This window comes from Chanodichthys erythropterus, chromosome 18 (assembly GCF_024489055.1).
Source record: "Chanodichthys erythropterus isolate Z2021 chromosome 18, ASM2448905v1, whole genome shotgun sequence".
Taxonomy (NCBI): domain Eukaryota; kingdom Metazoa; phylum Chordata; class Actinopteri; order Cypriniformes; family Xenocyprididae; genus Chanodichthys; species Chanodichthys erythropterus.
In genome coordinates, this window is record NC_090238.1 from 10713337 (window position 1) to 10730591 (window position 17255).

The 17255-nt window shown below is 43.8% G+C and overlaps 1 pseudogene; it reads left to right on the top strand.

Annotated features, from left to right (window-relative positions):
- The first annotated feature begins 1897 nt into the window (after positions 1 to 1897).
- Positions 1898 to 6131, top strand: LOC137006252 (uncharacterized; annotated as a pseudogene).
- Positions 6132 to 17255: the final 11124 nt, after the last annotated feature.

Sequence of the window (17255 nt, forward strand, 5' to 3'; positions counted from 1 at the left end):
TGAAGTAGATCTTGTCTTTCAAAAAGGTCGAGGTCAGGGATCTTGGGCTTAAAAAGGTTGGTGACCACTGCTCTAGGTTATGTGTCAGCTGATGTTGCAGACCCCAATCCTGTCACACCCAATCTTCTCCTCATGGGGCGGCTCGATCCCTCACTCCCTCAGACTGTCTACCACGAGTCAGAACTCTTAAGCTGTCATAGATGGAGGCTCACACAAGTCCTTGCAGATCAGTTTTGGAGACAGTTTATCAAGTACTACCTTCCTAACTTACAGACTCGTTCCAAGTGGCAAAGAGACTCTGATCACTTACAGTCCGGCATGATTGTCATGATCATAGACCCTCAATTGCCCAGAGCCCTCTGGCCAGTAGGCGAGATCACCAGTGTCTTTCCTGGAGCTGATGGATGGATTAGAACAGCAGAGGTCAAAATAAAATATAGAGTATATACCAGACCAGCTGCACGGCTTATTAAACTACCATCCATACCTGACACAGATAAAACAACATCAAGCCCTCCAGATGAAGGTCGAATTTGACCCTGCAAATTCGGGGGCGGCTGTTTTGAAGGACTGTAATTTATGGACATAATAATATAGTGATTACAGTGTTTCTATCTGATATCTTAAATTACAAATGGAAAACATAACTTTAGCGCCACCCGTAGGCAACTCCTCCCAAAGGAAATGAGTAAAGCCGAGTTCAGGCAAATCGGTGCTCATTCACGCGAGTGACAATCACGCAGTGTGAATGAGCAAAGACGCGATCTGAGAGAATCGCCGACGAGTCGACATCTGTGAGATATTTGGCATGCTAAATATCTGGACCTGTCGGCGATTAAAAATCCTGCAGTGTGAAAATTGTTCTGACTGAAAACTACATCGGCGATGACCAACAGCCAATGAGAGAGCAATATACAGAGCAGCAGGGAGTTCGGGGAGGAGTTATAGACCACAACATCAGCAAGCATGGCTTCATTCACATAAACATTACAATTCTATCAAACGGAAACAAAGCACAAACATTTGCTTGACCATCCGCAACAGCAGCACATTGAAAAGTTATTTATTTACCTCCAACTCTCGTTGCAGAAGACACAATCCACAGTCTCCACCATTTCCTCCTCCATTCTTCTTTTCTTTTTCTTGTTTTCGCTGCAAATCAGCGCACAGGCAATTCATATTGCAAGCTTCTTGCGGGCTACTATTTTTTTAATAATAATAATAACAACTCCGGTCTTGCACGCGTGATATCGCGTTGTTTCCTTGTCACATCTCGCGTGTGTTTGTCTGGCACGCAAACTACGTTTCACAACCAGAGTTGTCGCCGATTCTTCCTATTGTAAAGTCATGCTGTGTGAAACCTTCTATCGCCGATCCATCGTGCAGTATGAACACAGCAGCGACTGAATGCTGGCCAAGATAGTCATGCAGTGTGAAAAGAACAGTGACCCGACTACTTTGAAAATCTGAACTCGGCTTAAGTGTTTTAACATCAGGAAGTTTGAGTGCTGAGTTGCGAGTTTCTACACAGTTTATTACCAAGTTTGTGCGTGCAGCTAAAAAGTAAGTTTCGTTGTTCTTATGGTTATTCTTCATGTATATTAGCGTGTTATGATGTTTCATTAACAAAATTCGGGAGGAGCACTTTCAAATGATCCTTTCAATCATCACGTCATTCTGACCAGCTGTCAGCAATCAGTAATCAACAAGTCTACCCAATCAGCATAAGTGGAGACCATTATAAATACACAGTCGACTCACCCATGTTCCTCGACAGTTCTTCAGCATTTGGTTACACCCAAATTGTTACAATGTCCGAGATCGATATCTTCCCGTCTGACGACGAATCCCTCGTTGCCCAGGATCCTTTGCCGCATCGCACCGATGCAAGGAGCACATGTGCCCAACCACAGGACACCTGTGTTCCACCACAGGACACCTGCGTTCCACCACAGGACACTGCAACCGAGCCTCCAGTACCATCGCGCGGTCGTCGGTCCAGCCGCGCCGCTTCTCGTACCCCAAGACGCCGTGGCTTGCCATCACCTCCACCTTCGAGACATCATCTTCAGCTTCATCCTACACTTCAGCACACCCCACAATCCCTGCAATAGAAAAGTGGACAGTGTTGGGATTGAGACAAGCTCTAATAAGCGCCGATGTCCACTTTTCCAGAAGAATGAACAAAGCAGAGCTGTATAACCTGTACGTTTCTCTTCAGTCGGCATTCCCATCTTCAAAATCCACTCCACTTTCCAAAATGGCTAACAAGCCGAATAAAAATCGCAGGGGCCCGAACCAACGATCTCAAAAAACACCATCTCCTACCCTCACGAGAAAGGGCCTCCAAGTTTCAGGACGCGGCAGCCGCTGCTGTCAGTCCACACTCTCATCTTCGCTCCGCAGAGCTACAGACAGCAGCGCCTCACGTAACAATATCAGCCTCCATAGACACAAACCACCCTGGTAATGTGAGTATGCCTCCACCAGCAGCACAGGCGCAACCTCAGCCTTTTCCAATATCTTTTTTCAACCCTACCCCGTGTCAATGGCCTACAGCCCCACCATCGGTTTCTAGCGCGAGGCTGCCTCCGCTAGCAGTGCAGGCCCAGACGCCCTATATTCCTCCCCAGTTTCCTTCATTTTCCACTCTCCTCGCTCCAGGGGCCGACCCTAGCGTGAGGTTGCCTCCGCAAGCGGCCTCGGCCCCGGCTTGTCTTCCTTCTAACACTTTCTCCCATGCTCGATCTCCTTACACACTGTTTTCAGCAACGGCGATGCCCATTCCACCAAACGCTACAGCATTGGAACCACCCCCCATTGCCAGTAACATCAGAGCACAGATCCTCACAGGTGCGGACATAGATTTATCATCATTGCTATCATTACTTCCTCCCTCCGTCTCAAATCGCCAAATCGACTGTGGCGATTTTTCTGTTACCCTTAAAAATCCAGTGCACAATTCTCCTCGCATTCTTTCTTTTTCTGAATTCTGTATTGCTTTCAACCGTTATAGCGAAATCATTTGCGCAGCACTTCCCCACAGGAGACGAGAACTAAATGACTACCTCGCGATAATCGCAGAGCTAGCATTATCATACGGAGGAACACACTTTTGCACTTACCATAAACTTTTTCAGCCAAATGTGCCGTCCGCGTGGCTCAGTGGAACCAGTGCCCTTACTGGGGTGCCTTGGACACTGAGTTACACAACAGAGTTTTCTTAGGATGCCGTAACATCTCCTGCGCGGTCTGCAGATCTGTCGCTCACTCCACCACAGCTTGTCCCCTAATCAACCCGTCAATTCCCCCTTGCTCAGATTCATCTCAAGTTAAGTCAACCAGTTATGTCCCGCGGCCAGTAAACACCAACTTCGACTCAACCACAGATTCCAAAAGTCGTACCACTTCTACAAACAGCCAAGTCTGCAATAATTTCAATTCAGGAAGATGCGCAAGGCAGCGCTGTCGTTACATGCACATCTGTAACTTCTGTGGCGGCGCTCACGCCCGCATGATATGCCCTGTAAAAAGGTCTTTAAATAAAGATTCTAAAAATTATTTGTCGACTCCTGTGAATATTTCTCGTCTGTCTACTGAATTGTCTCACCACCCCGACACTAACTTTACAGACTATTTGCTGTCTGGTCTCGAACACGGTTTCAAACCCGGCGTTGAAAGCCTCCCATCCCAAAGCATCATATGTCACAATCTCCAGTCTGCTCTCGCCGAGCCCGATACAGTCGACCTTCTAATCAAAAAAAGAAATCGAGTCAGGTTTTATGATCGGCCCGTTTAACTTTCCTCCTTTTGAATGTTATCGAATAAGCCCAATTGGAGTGGCTACCAGGAAATTTTCAGGCAAAAAACGATTAATAATCGATCTCTTAGCACCACACAACTCCCCGTTTCCAATCATAAACAGCCTTATCCCACTTGAAGAATTTTCTCTTCATTACCACAACGACCAAGCTATAACACTGATCAAAGACGCGGGTCGCGGCGCTTGGCTGGCCAAAGTCGACATCACTTCTGCCTCAAAGTGATGCCCATCCACCCAGATTACTGGCATTTATTCGGCATACGCTGGCACGGAAAATTTAATTTTTCCGTCCGTCTAACTTTTGGATGCAAAAGCAGCACTAAGATTTTCGACATGCTTTCAGAAGCTATTTGCTGGATTCTCTCTAACAACTATGCAATTCCTTATGTCATTCAACTTTTAGATGACTTCTTAATCATCTCGCCTCCCGACTCCATCCCAGCCGCGCATCTTCTCACAGTCCAAAAGTTTTTTTCCGAGCTCGGGATTCCAATCGCCCAGGATAAAACCAGGGGTCCAGCCACATCCATCGAATTTCTGGGCATTCATTTGGACACAGTTCATTTCCAGGCCTCACTACCCAAAGAAAAAATCGACAGGATTATTCTGGTCGCATCCACCCTCCGAGACAATCCGAATCTTTCTAAACGCGAGCTACTATCTTTGCTCGGCCACTTAAACTTCGCGATGCGCATCATCCCGCAAGGCCGCCCTTTCATCTCACATCTCCTCACCCTCGCATCTTCAGTTCACGCGCTAGAGGACCAAATCTCCCTAACTAATTCATGTTGCAACGAGCTCAGTTTATGGATAAATTTCCTCAAGTAATGGAACGGTCTTTCCTTTTTCTATAACACTCTCATTTCTCTCCCCATGGATATTCAACTGTTTACTGACGCAGCTCCCTCTGTCGGTTTCGGGGGATTCTACCAAGGCCGTTGGTTTGCATCTACGTTACCCCCCCAACTATTAGACTCACCGCAGTCATTAACATCCTCAGCGCTGTTCGAAGTGTATCCACTAGTTGTAGCAGCCTTCCTGTGGGGGAAAGAATGGTCCACTAACAGCATCTTAGTACACTGTGACAACGAAGCAACCGTGCATTGCATTAACAAAGGCCGTTCTCACTCCCCCGCACTAATGCCTCTCCTAAGACGCCTCATTTGGATTTCAGCTTGTGATCAATTCATCATAACTGCAAAACATGTTCTTGGATCAAAAAATCAAATAGCTGATGCTCTCTCCCGTTTTGCTTTCCAGAAATTCAGATTGTTGGCACCAGAGGCGGACCCATTTCCAACCCCAGTACCTCACTATTCAGAACTGATGTTCCCATAAACCACCCATTGAAACCCCTGCTGGACGCCTCTCTTAATTCCATTATCCAAGCCGTTTCCCCAGAACCCTCCAATCCTACCTAACCGCTTGGAAATGTTTTAAGCCTTTCCACTCCACATACAGCCTGCCATTTCCTGATTTTTCACTGCTCACCATCACTTCATTCATATCCTATCTCAACAGGATTAAGAACCTCCAAGCCAGCTTCATCAAGGGTTATCTAAGCGGAATTCAGTTTTTTCACAAACTCATTTTTGGTTCACCCTCATCAGAAATAGCCAATTCACAGACCTCTATGTTGATTAAAGGCATCCAAAAAACCCAACCCACCTGCCCAGACGCCAGACAACCAATAACACTAGAAATACTCACCAAATGTATCACCACTCTCCGCCGAGGCTACCACTCTATCAATACTGCCCACACACTGGATGCAATGTTCATATTGGCTTTCTTCGGGTTTCTCAGATGCTCAGAGCTCACTATCACATCCAACTTTAATCCAAAGGTCCACCCGACAATTTCAGATTTATCAGTGCTAGATGATGACACCATCTCTTATTTCATCAAACAAAGCAAGACAGATCAAACAAGGAAAGGCCATTTCATCTACATTTTCAACCTCTCATCACCAATCCAGCCATACCAATCCCTTTTAGCTTACCTCCATTTCAGGAGCTCGCAGGCCAAATTCCCATCTGACCCACTCTTCACAGATGACTCCAACCACCCCATCACACGTTTCTGGTTCCAGAAACACCTCAAGGCCATATTGATTCAATCTGGCATCCCAGCAGCCAACTATTCTAGCCATTCATTTCGCATAGGTGCAGCAACTACAGCTGCTCAGAAAGGCCTTTCCCAACACCAGATTCAAGCACTAGGTCGCTGGTCGTCAGAAGCCTACAAGAACTATATCCGTTCCAATCATTTCCACATCAAAGAAGCTCAACAAACCCTCATCAGCTAAAGCCCAAACCTACTGGCTCACCGCATCCTCTCCAATTAACATCACCAGTCCACTAAACAATGGAAGCAATTTTACCTCCTCTGCGCATCAGCATCTACCCAGTAGCAGCATCTACCCAGTAGCCCACCTCATTCTTTCACCGCAGCAGTGCACTGACCTCCTCTGTTCCCACAGGAGGTCAGTTCTCTGTCCAAACTCACCCTAAGGACAGTTGAAAGCAAGTCGAAAAGCAAGTTTGCTCAACTGCCGCAGCAGTGTAATATACTCTGCTCACAGGAGCTCGGCTCACCGTCCTACTTGCTCATTGGATAGTTGAAAGCAAGCTGAAAGTCTGGTCCACTGTCGCAGTGGCCATCTACTCCACACTGCAGGAGTTCCTTTTATCAGTTCAAACCCGCTCCAGTGCCGCAGCAGTGTCATCTTCTTCGCTCCCGCAGGAGCTCCATCACGTCATGAAAAACTTGCTCCACTGCCGCAGCAGTGTCATCCACTTCGCTCCCGCAGGAGCTCCGTCACGTCATGCAAACTTGCTCCACTGCCGCAGCAGCGTCATCCACTTCGCTCCCGCAGGAGCTCCGTCACGTCATGCAAACTTGCTCCACTGCCGCAGCAGCATCATCCACTTCGCTCCCGCAGGAGCTCCATCACGCCATGCAACTTGCTCCACTGCCGCAGCAGTGTCATCTACTTCGCTCCCACAGGAGCTCCGCTACACCGTACATTGTCTCAGCAGGATCATCTCTTCCGCTCCCACAGGAATCCAATTCCCTGTACAACCAATTCACTGGATGATTGGAAGCAATTCTGAAGCAAGTTCAGTTCCTCCGTCACAGACGTTTCATCGCCACCTCCCCAGCAAGAGCTCATTCTCTATCCAACCAGCTTATTGGATGGCAGCATCGCCTGCCCTGCTCCTGCAGGAGCTCTGTTCCATCCAAGTCTCGATCCACAGCCACCGCTCTGGCAGGAGCTTGCCATAGGTGACCATGTTCACGTTCTGCAAATTTTGGGGGTTATCAACATCATTTTCCGGCTGCTGTCCAGAGTCCGTGGCAAATTTTGGGGGAGTACTCTGGGTTCGGGCCAAATACCGAGCTCGGAGCCCTCTCCTCGGACAGCACGCCAAATACGCATACTATTTATTTATCTGACTTATTTGCAAGTGTGAACTCGTGAAATGATGTTTCATTAACAAAATTCGGGAGGAGCACTTTCAAATGATCCTTTCAATCATCACGTCATTCTGACCAGCTGTCAGCAATCAGTAATCAACAAGTCTACCCAATCAGCATAAGTGGAGACCATTATAAATACACAGTCGACTCACCCATGTTCCTCGACAGTTCTTCAGCATCCCTCCACCACCCCATCTCCTCACTGTCGCATAGTTATCTTCCTAACCAAATCTCACACGCGCCTGGTTATTTCCTTAACCAGAATACGGGGGGAGTACTCTGGGTTCGGGCCAAATACCGAGCTTGGAGCCCTCTCCTCGGACAGCACGCCAAATACGCATACTATTTATTTATCTGACTTATTTGCAAGTGTGAACTCGTGAAGTTCATGTTTGAGAGGAAGAAAATTTACCGCAAACTGAAAGTATTAATATTATAGATCCTTATCCATCGCGATCATGGATAGACCATTATTGTATGAATAGTGACTATACCTCTGTGATATAATTGTTTCCAACACTTGTTTACATGTCTATCATAATTGCACCGAGTGTTGTATGCTTAGTTGTACGTCATGCTGTTTACATAAGGCAGCCAGAATGGCGCTAATGACGATGCGGCCGCGAGTTTGAGCCCTGCTCAGAGCAAGATCCTTACATGATGATAAACAAGCCTACGTGACAATTATATAGTTAATCCTAGATACTTATTGTATGTGTAATGGCTTGTTAGTAGGAATGTAACGTTATTTTTTTATTTTTTATTATCATGCTTACTATTGTTTTGTGTACTGATATATACTATTTGTTTGTATACTTTCAGAACCACACATACTCATATCTATCCATAGTGGATAATAAATGTTTGAAGACGAAACATCAGAGTCCTTATTACATTCTAACTGGATGTGCCATAGTGATTGCAACCAATTACAACGAGCCAATTTAAGTCATCCAATACACACATTTTTTACATCTTGGTGTGATTCTCCTTGTGACTGCTAGGGTCTCAATCACAGTCCTGATTATGATTTTTTCCTGAGAGATGTGAAACAAATAAAAGTCTTGCTTCATCACAGTCTCCATTTGAGATCACTCTGTGTTCCAGTTTGTGTGCACTGGGGCACTGGCACCTCGAGTGATGCTCTGGATGCTCCTTTTATCAAAAACCTGTCTTCTTGGCACTTAAAGGGTTAGTTTACCCAAAAATGAAATTGGATGAGTGCTTAATGACAGAAATTTCATTTTTAGGTACACAGATATCACAAAAGTGTTAAATAATTTAAGTTATTTTAAATTTTGCAGGTGGGTCCACAAGACATTTATGGACATTTTACATCCAAAGACTTCATCACTTCACTTCCAATATGGATTCTCCCATTTTAGATTTAATTAACTTTCTTAATTAAATTTCTGTCTTGATTTTGTTTTAAGCTTGGCCTGTTCTAATCTCTATTGCCTTCACAGTTTAAACAGCACCATGCGATTCCATCCAATCCAATTATTTTCTTGTTTTGGTTTGCAGCTGATGTGTCAGTGATGAAGGTAATTTCATCCTGACTATTTCCATATAAATAGAGATCTTCAGCACCAGAGTCACAGTCCTTTTGTAGGTTTGTGCTCCCGGAATGATTTCTTTGTTATGAAAAATAAAGCTTGTGAAAATTTGTCTGCCTCTGTTCTCATTCAGTGTGAATCAGATGGTGACGAGATAAAAGCAAGATATTTTTGTGCATTTGCAGTTTTTGGAGCATCATTATTGTTTAATAAAAAAAAAAAAAAACCTCCATAATGCTTTAACAGTTATAGAAATCTCTATGGAAAATTTAAAAAATACCACTGAGCTTCACTGACCTGCTTTGATTGCTTGCATTCCTTCATTATTATCTCACATAATGAATCTTTAATTTTGCACTGCAGTATGTTTATTTATAATCGGTAGTGTGATATACAAAAATATACAGTGACACACAATCTTTCTCTCTCATGCAGACACACTTCACAGTGGCAGCGCGAAACAGAGTGAAACAAAGCGTTTACTTTCTGACTCTCTCCTGCAAAACAAACCCTGATTGCAATTAAATCCCGCCTGGGTGGAAACCACACAGAAAGACAACAGCAACGTGTTCAGTGTAATCAAATAGGATTGTGCTAACCACAAAAATGGGGCCCAGGTCTCAAAAAAAAAATGAAGTGCCAAAACAATATAAAACTAAGCCCTGTTTACACCCTTACAGAACAAAAATATATGGGAATATGCTGCAAAATATAATCTGATATATTGCATAATACATTTCAATATATGGGAAACTAGTGCTTATATATTTCAATATACTGCAATATATGCATTGACCATGTATGTGTCAGAGATCAGCCAGGCTCCATTACCACCCAATCACAGAGATCGCTGTCACCAGAATACTAATCACCCGCACCTGATCACCATCACCTCATCATGCAAGCAGCATATAAGCACATGCTTCACTCTGACACTCTGTCTGGTCTTGTTTGAGTAAAGGACTCACTTACTGGTTTACACTTACCTGTGGACAGTGTATGCTATATCGCCTGTTCCTTCGGGTCTCCATCATCTCCCTGTGTTCCTGTGTCTCCAGCGTATTCTCCTCCAGATTCCGAACATTCTCCATTCACCTTGCCAAAGTGTGTACTTCAGCTGCTCTCACCCATGACCTCCTCAACCATCTACAAAGAAACAAACTGTCAGTATTCCTATCATTATTGCATTTACTGCTTGTGTCCGTTACCTGCTTCAAAGAATAAACATTGTGGTGAGTCTGTGTTTCGTAACAGAAGACCAGACCAATAAAGTTTGTTGATGATCTCCCCCAATCCATTCCAGGAGGTTGTGGATGCACTCGAGCAAGCACTTTCTGGCACCACTTCCACATACCTGTCACCGTCATTCCTTCACCACATGTGGTTTCCAGTCCCATGGTCAATCCAGCACCCTACTCTGCCTCGGGATTGTGACAGATTTCTTCTGCAGTGTTCGCTGGCCCTGGAGATGCAGTTGCAGTTTCACCACCAAAAGAGCCAAGATCGCCTTCATAATCTCCCTGCTGATGGGGCGAGCGCTCCACTGGGCCCAAACCATTTGGAATCAGAATGGTATTGTCACGCAAACACTGGATAACTTCACTACTCATTGGCGCAAAGATTTCAGGGTTCTTGATGGTGTTTCTTCAATCAGTGAGCAGTTATATCATCTCTCTCAAGGAAAAATGTCAATTTCTGATTATGCTCTCAAGTTTAGAACCCTGGCAGTGGCCAGTGGATGGAACAAGTGCTCGCTCCTCACCACCTACCGGCAGGGATTGAATCCCAGGTTGCAAATGCATCTCGCTGCATATGATGACACCATCAGTCTAGAACAGTTCATTCATCTCTCAATCTGCACCGATTGTCATATGCAGCCATGTCTGAAAGATCTACAGGGCCAGCCTTCACCATCATGTCCTTGCCAGCCAGAGTATACCAGCTCTCCAGAACCAGAGGCCATGCAATTGAACAACACTCGTCTGACATTTGCTGAGTGGCAGAGGAGGCTGACCCAGGATCTTTGTCTATACTGTGGTGCTGGGGGACATGTTATCACATTTGTCCACTAAGACCTATGGTGAGTATCATCTATTCAGTGTCTGTGAGTACTAAGCCCCTCGCTACTGAAATTATTCTTACTGCCTCACATGTTTCTCTTCCAGTACACGCTCTCCTTGACTCTGGGTCAGCTGGAAATTTCATCTCCGATTCCCTCTCCCACCAACTCAACCTCAAGGAGAGGTCCATTGAGACTCATTACCAAGTCCAGTCAATCATTGGCAAACTAATAAACAAGAAACATGTACTACATGCTGTGGGACCCATCCAGTTGCAAGTGGGACAGTTGCATAATCCATCACCTTCCTGGTTCTGGAGAATTCCACATTGGCCATGGGATTGTGACATCAACCTCCTTCCGGAAGAGCCAGTGCTCCACAGTAAAATCTCTCTTGTCTGTTCCAGAACAAAAGGCCATGGAGGAGTACGTAGAAGAGGCTCTACAAAAGGGTTACATCTGACCTTCCACTTCCCCTGCTGCTTCAAGCTTTTTCTTTTTGGTGAAGGACGGAGGCTTGTGGCCCTGCATTTATTACAGAGCTCTCAACAAAATCACTGTTAAGTTCTGGTATCCTCTTCCCCTCGTCCCAGCAGCCTTGGAAAAACTTCATGGAACAGCCATGTTCACCAAGTTGGACCTCTGCAGCGCGTATAACCTCATCCTGATACTTGAGGGGGACAAGTGGAAGACCGCCTTTGTGACCCCACTGGACACTATGAATACCTCGTTATTCTGTATGGATTGGTCTATGCCCCCTCCATATTCCAGGATTTCATGCATGAGGTGCTCCAGGAGTTTCTCCATCGATTCGTGATCATCTACATCGACATTTTGATCTACTCCCAGAGCCTGGCCGAACATCACCAACACATCACGGAGGTCCTTCAATGCCTGAGAGAACATCATCTCTTCCTGAAAGCCGAGAAGTGCTCATTGCATCAGTCCACCATCCAGGTCCTAGGCTATAACATCAATGAACACGGCATCCAGATGGATGAGGGGAAGGTTAATGCAGTACGAAACTGGCCAACACCTTCCAGCATTAAGGAACTCCAACGTTTTCTCAGATTCTCAAACTTCTATCATCGCTTCATCCACAACTACAGCTCCATCACAGCTCCATTGACCAGTCTCCTCAAAAACAAGCCCAAGTCTCTGTCCTGGACACTGGCCGCCACCCAAGCTTTCCAAAGCCTCAAAGACTTGTTCACTAAAGCACCGCTCCTGATCTATCCTGACCCCAGCAAACCTTTTATCATTGAGGTCGATGCATCCACCAGTGGGGTAGGAGTGGTGCTATCTCAGCAGCAGGGGAATCCAGCACAGCTCCATCAATGCGCATTCTTTTCAAAGAGGTTATCCCCAGTGGAGATGAACTACGACATCGGAAACAGAGTTACTGGTCATCAAACATGTTGGAGGAGTGGAGACATTGGTTGGAGGGTGCTAAGAAGAAGTTCACGGTACTCATCGATCACAAGAATCTCAGATATCTCTGTGACACCAAACGCCTCAACCCCAGACAGGCAAGATGTGCTTTATTCTTCACTTCGCTTCCATTTCACCATCTCATATTGTCCAGTCAACAAGAACCTCCAAGGTAGATGCTCTCTCCCATCTCCATACCCAGGGAGGAGAGTACCAAAGAGCCTGAGCCCATCTTGCCCACTCGACTCACTCTCTGTCCCACCCAGTGGTCTTTAGAGCAACAGCTTTCCACCTCCAATGTCTCTGAGCCATCTCCACCAGGGTGTCCTCCAGGGACCTATATTCCCAGATCCCAACGCAATAACCTCACGCACATGCTCATTCCTCCTTGGGCACTGGCCATCCAGGGGCCAACTGCACACTCTCACTGCTACAAGATCGCTTCTGGTGGCCCAACATGGCCAGGGATGTGAGAAGGTTCATCCAGGGGTGCCCCAACTGCGCCATCTCCAAAAGCCCACACAATCTTCCATCCCGCAAACTTCTCCCATTCTCCCAACAACCCCTGGTCACACTTGGGAGTAGACTTCGCCACTGACCTACTTCCATCAGAAGGTAACACCTGTATCCTAGTCATTGTTGACCGATTTTCTAAATCCTGCCGTTTGTTTCCTCTGAAGGGCTTACCTAATGCCATGACCACTGCGGAGCTTCTCTTCAATCATGTATTCCTGTATTATGGCATTCCAGAGGACAAAGTGTCTGACAGAGGCCCACTGTTCATCTCTCAGGTATGGAATGCTTTCTTCAAACTCCTAGGTATGACCATCAGCCTGTCAGGGTACCATCTGCAGTCAAATGGGCAAACGGAGAGGAAGATCCAGGAGATCGGTCACTTCTTGAGAACCTTCTGCTATAGCCACCAGAACTCTTGGAACCAATTCCTAGACTGGGCTAAGTATGCGCAGAACTCCCTCCCTCAAGCTGCCACTGGACTCACACTCTTCCAATGCATGCTCTGTTACCAGCTTCCCCTGTCCTGTGGTCCGGGGAAATGTCCGATGTCCCCTTAGTCGACTATTAATTCCGAGAGAGTGAGAGGGTCTGGGACTTCACCATCTGCAGCGAGATATGGCTATATATTGATACATATATAATATTTAGAAATGAAGACATTAGATATAATTTTCAAAGTTTTATCCTTTATTGTGTACATGTATTTCACATACATGTTCCTGTATAAATTTTAACATATTGTACACACATTCACAGAATGCGTTACAACGGACTTCTAATTCCCAGTATGCTTTGCTTCTGACTGTTAAAGGGACAGTTCACCCAAAAATGAAAATTTGATGTTTATCTGCTTACCCCCAATGCATCCAAGATGTAGGTGTTGTTTTTTTTTTTTTTTTTTTTTTTAACTGCAACCGCTGCCGTCTGTCAGTCAGATAATAGCAGTGATTGGGAACTTGAACAATAAGAGTCGAAAACTTCCATAGACAAATCCAAATTAAACCCTGCGGCTCGTGACGGCACATTGATGTCCTAAGACATGAAACGATCGGTTTGTGCGAGAAACCGAACAGTATTTATATAATTATTTTTACCTCTAATACACCACTATGTCCAACTCCGTTCAGCTTCCAGTGTGTGATGTCTGATCACGCTCTGACAACGGAAGTGATGTCTCGCACTCATTGAAGTATATGGGCGAGACATCACTTCCGTCATCAGAACGCGTTTTTTGACCTCACTAACAGGAAGCTGAGCGAAGTTTGACATAATGGTGTATTAGAGGTAAAAAATTATATAAAAACTGTTCGGTTTCTCACACAAACCGATCGTTTCATGTCTTAGGACATTAATGTGTCGTCACGAGCCGCAGGGTTTAATTTGGATTTGTCTAAGCAAGTTTTATTTACTGTTATAGTTTAAGTTCCTATCCACTGCTATTATTTGACTGACAGACGGCAGCGGTTTCAGTTAAAAATCATAATTTGCGTTCGACTGAAGAAACAAATTCTCCTACATCTTGGATGTACTGGGGGTAAGCAGATAAACACAATTTTCATTTTTGGGTGAACTATCCCTTTAAAGGAGATAGTTGTTAAAATGTTAAAATTACGTTATTTTTTTTCTTTTTTTTTTTTTTTTTTTTTTTCAATATTAATATCGTGGAAGATCTGTTAGTGTTTAAAATTTATATTATTTTGGAATTCAAAAGGTTTTCTGGTATGTCTGTGTTTTTTGGGTTACCTTTGTGCTGAAGAGTAGAGCCTGTGGTTAGGCTGACGATTGGCCGAACACCATTAAGACTATAATTACTTTATTTTAAAGAGGACCTATTATGCAAAATTCACTTTTGTGTCGGTTTGGCTATAAATGTGTGTTGGCAGTGTGTGTACACAATCACCCTATAATGATAAAAATCCAACCACTCCTTTTCTTTTCAATCCCCATAAATCATAAGCAGTGTCTCAGAACAAGCCGTTTCCAGATCCCTGGCAATGTGACGTCACATTAGCCATAGGCCCTGCCCACGAATGTTGACAGACACTGCCGTTTTAACATAGAACTGCCCTGTGCAAGTTCACAGCCAGTTGTACAGTGCGCCATTGCTGCACTGACGAGAATGTCTGCCAAGCATTTTAGGTGTTCTGTAGCTGGATGGATTAATCCACATAGCTCTCTCCATTTACTCCCCAAGTCTGAGCCACTGAAGACGAGGTAGATTAATTTTGTTTTCGAAGAAAATGCTCCCTCAACTCTACCAGAATTCATTTATGTCTGCGCGAATCATTTCACACCAGACTTCTTTGTGAACGAATACAATACAAAACAGAGGTTGTGCTGAAAATGTGTAACTCAAGGTTAGATTAGTAAACTGTTCATGATCCGGCTTATAGCTCCAGAGTGATACTGGATACAGCGGTAATGAAGGTGAGAGCACTTTATTACAGTTCATTGGAGTTGATTTACAGGCATAAAGTCCTTAAATATTTGTTTACTGTTAGTTGTAACAAGTGTTTCTGTGTACTTCGTTGTGTATGTTGATGATAATGCAAGGCGGAGAGAGAGAGTTTATGGATAATATTTTAATGCACACTTGCACTGTGTTTTATTAAGCTCTTACAGTGATTTTCTAGAGTGAAAACAGATGCTTCATATTTTGTGTGAAGTACAATAAACATCAAAACTCGTCAGGCAGACGTTACTGATCTCTGTGTACTAGAACATCTAGGCATAAGAGCAGTTCCCCCCCATGCTATCTCCAGCTTAAATAGCTTATATAACAATTACTCCTGTTTTTAGTATTCACTCTTGGTACTTGAGAGTAAACAATTAGTTGTGTAAATACATATATTTTATTAATCCTGCTGTATACAAAACATAATGCACAAATTTGTACATAAGTCTTCTGTTCCAAATGTATACCACATTATTATTATTATTTATATATATTATTTATTTTATTTTTACTTATTATTATTTTCTTAGTTTTACTCATTTAAATGAGTAAAACTTTCTGTTCTCAAATATATGTATGTATGTACCAAGAGCTCCTGAAAAAAAAAAACAGAAAACAATTTCCTTGTGTGTTTGTGCACACTTAGCGAATAAAGCTCATTCTGATTCTGATATTTTGCAATATATATACACACTCAACATCTTTCTTTCATTTTTTTTTTTTTGTTTGTCATTTGCAATGCTGCATTTGCATGAGAATTCTTTTCCTAATTAAAGCTGTTTTAACATTTTACATAATGTTGTGATTCACTTCACAGCTGGTTGGTTTAGTTCAAAGGCTGCTGAAAATGTGGACAGGCACTGTTGCGCTTTATTTTCACAGGCAATGCTCTATATCATTCAGTTGGGTAAATTAATGAAATGAGAATCGCTGTTTCATCTTGTTTATCGATTTGTTGTGAAAATGACCCCAGAAGACAGTTTATTACTGTAATATTGTTCCAGTACTTGTCTTGTTGCTAAACCAATTGTTTTGTATATTGTAATGAACTTTTTTTTTTTCTTGGCAGAAGCTGTAAGATAATATACAGGTTAAATTTAAAGAATATAAAAATCATTTCAACTCAGTGATTTCATATCCAGATATTTGTTTGGAAAGACTCCTTAATATGCAGGATTATGTACAGTCAGCTTTAGTCAACACCAAATAAAATAAGTTTTATCACTTTTCCAGGTTTTCTCACTCCATCTGCCCATACACCAATTGATGTGTCTATATTTTATGTTTTATCATCAAACCCCAAATCTAATAATAATACTTTCTGTTGTCATGGTGATTTGAGAGAGTGTTTTACCTGTGACTGACCTAGGCCTACTCTTCTTCACTGATCTTCCTCTCTCTCTATTATACTTCTTTCAAGGTGCAGTCTCATCTGTTATGACTGTTTAGGAAGACTCCGACCATACAAAAACCGCATCATTATGGTAGTGCAAGGGGCTCTCTGAGACACTAATCAGATCAGAGGCCTCTCCCACTCCATCAGCTATACCATATTCTCCATTACAAAAAGAATTAGCTTTCTTCTGTGGTATGCCAGTGCCTATACAGAATACTAATAAGAGTCCAACACACAAACCCAGATGTACGCCCAGGATGGTGAGACAGGACAAGATGTACACACACATACACACAAGCATTCATGCAAGCAGAGAAACATCCACCTGCTCACAGCTTGTCCTCCACTTTTAATGTCTTCTGTCCAAACAAGCTCTTCAGCTTCTTTCTGCATGATCCTGCCTGGATATTCTTCCCAGAATTCATTGAGGCAGATAAACGGCACACCGCAGAGATACTTTTGAAGTAAATGTGAATTCATTTTTTTCTCTTTCAAGATGTGGACCTAAATTTATCCTTTTAGATTAAAACATGCAA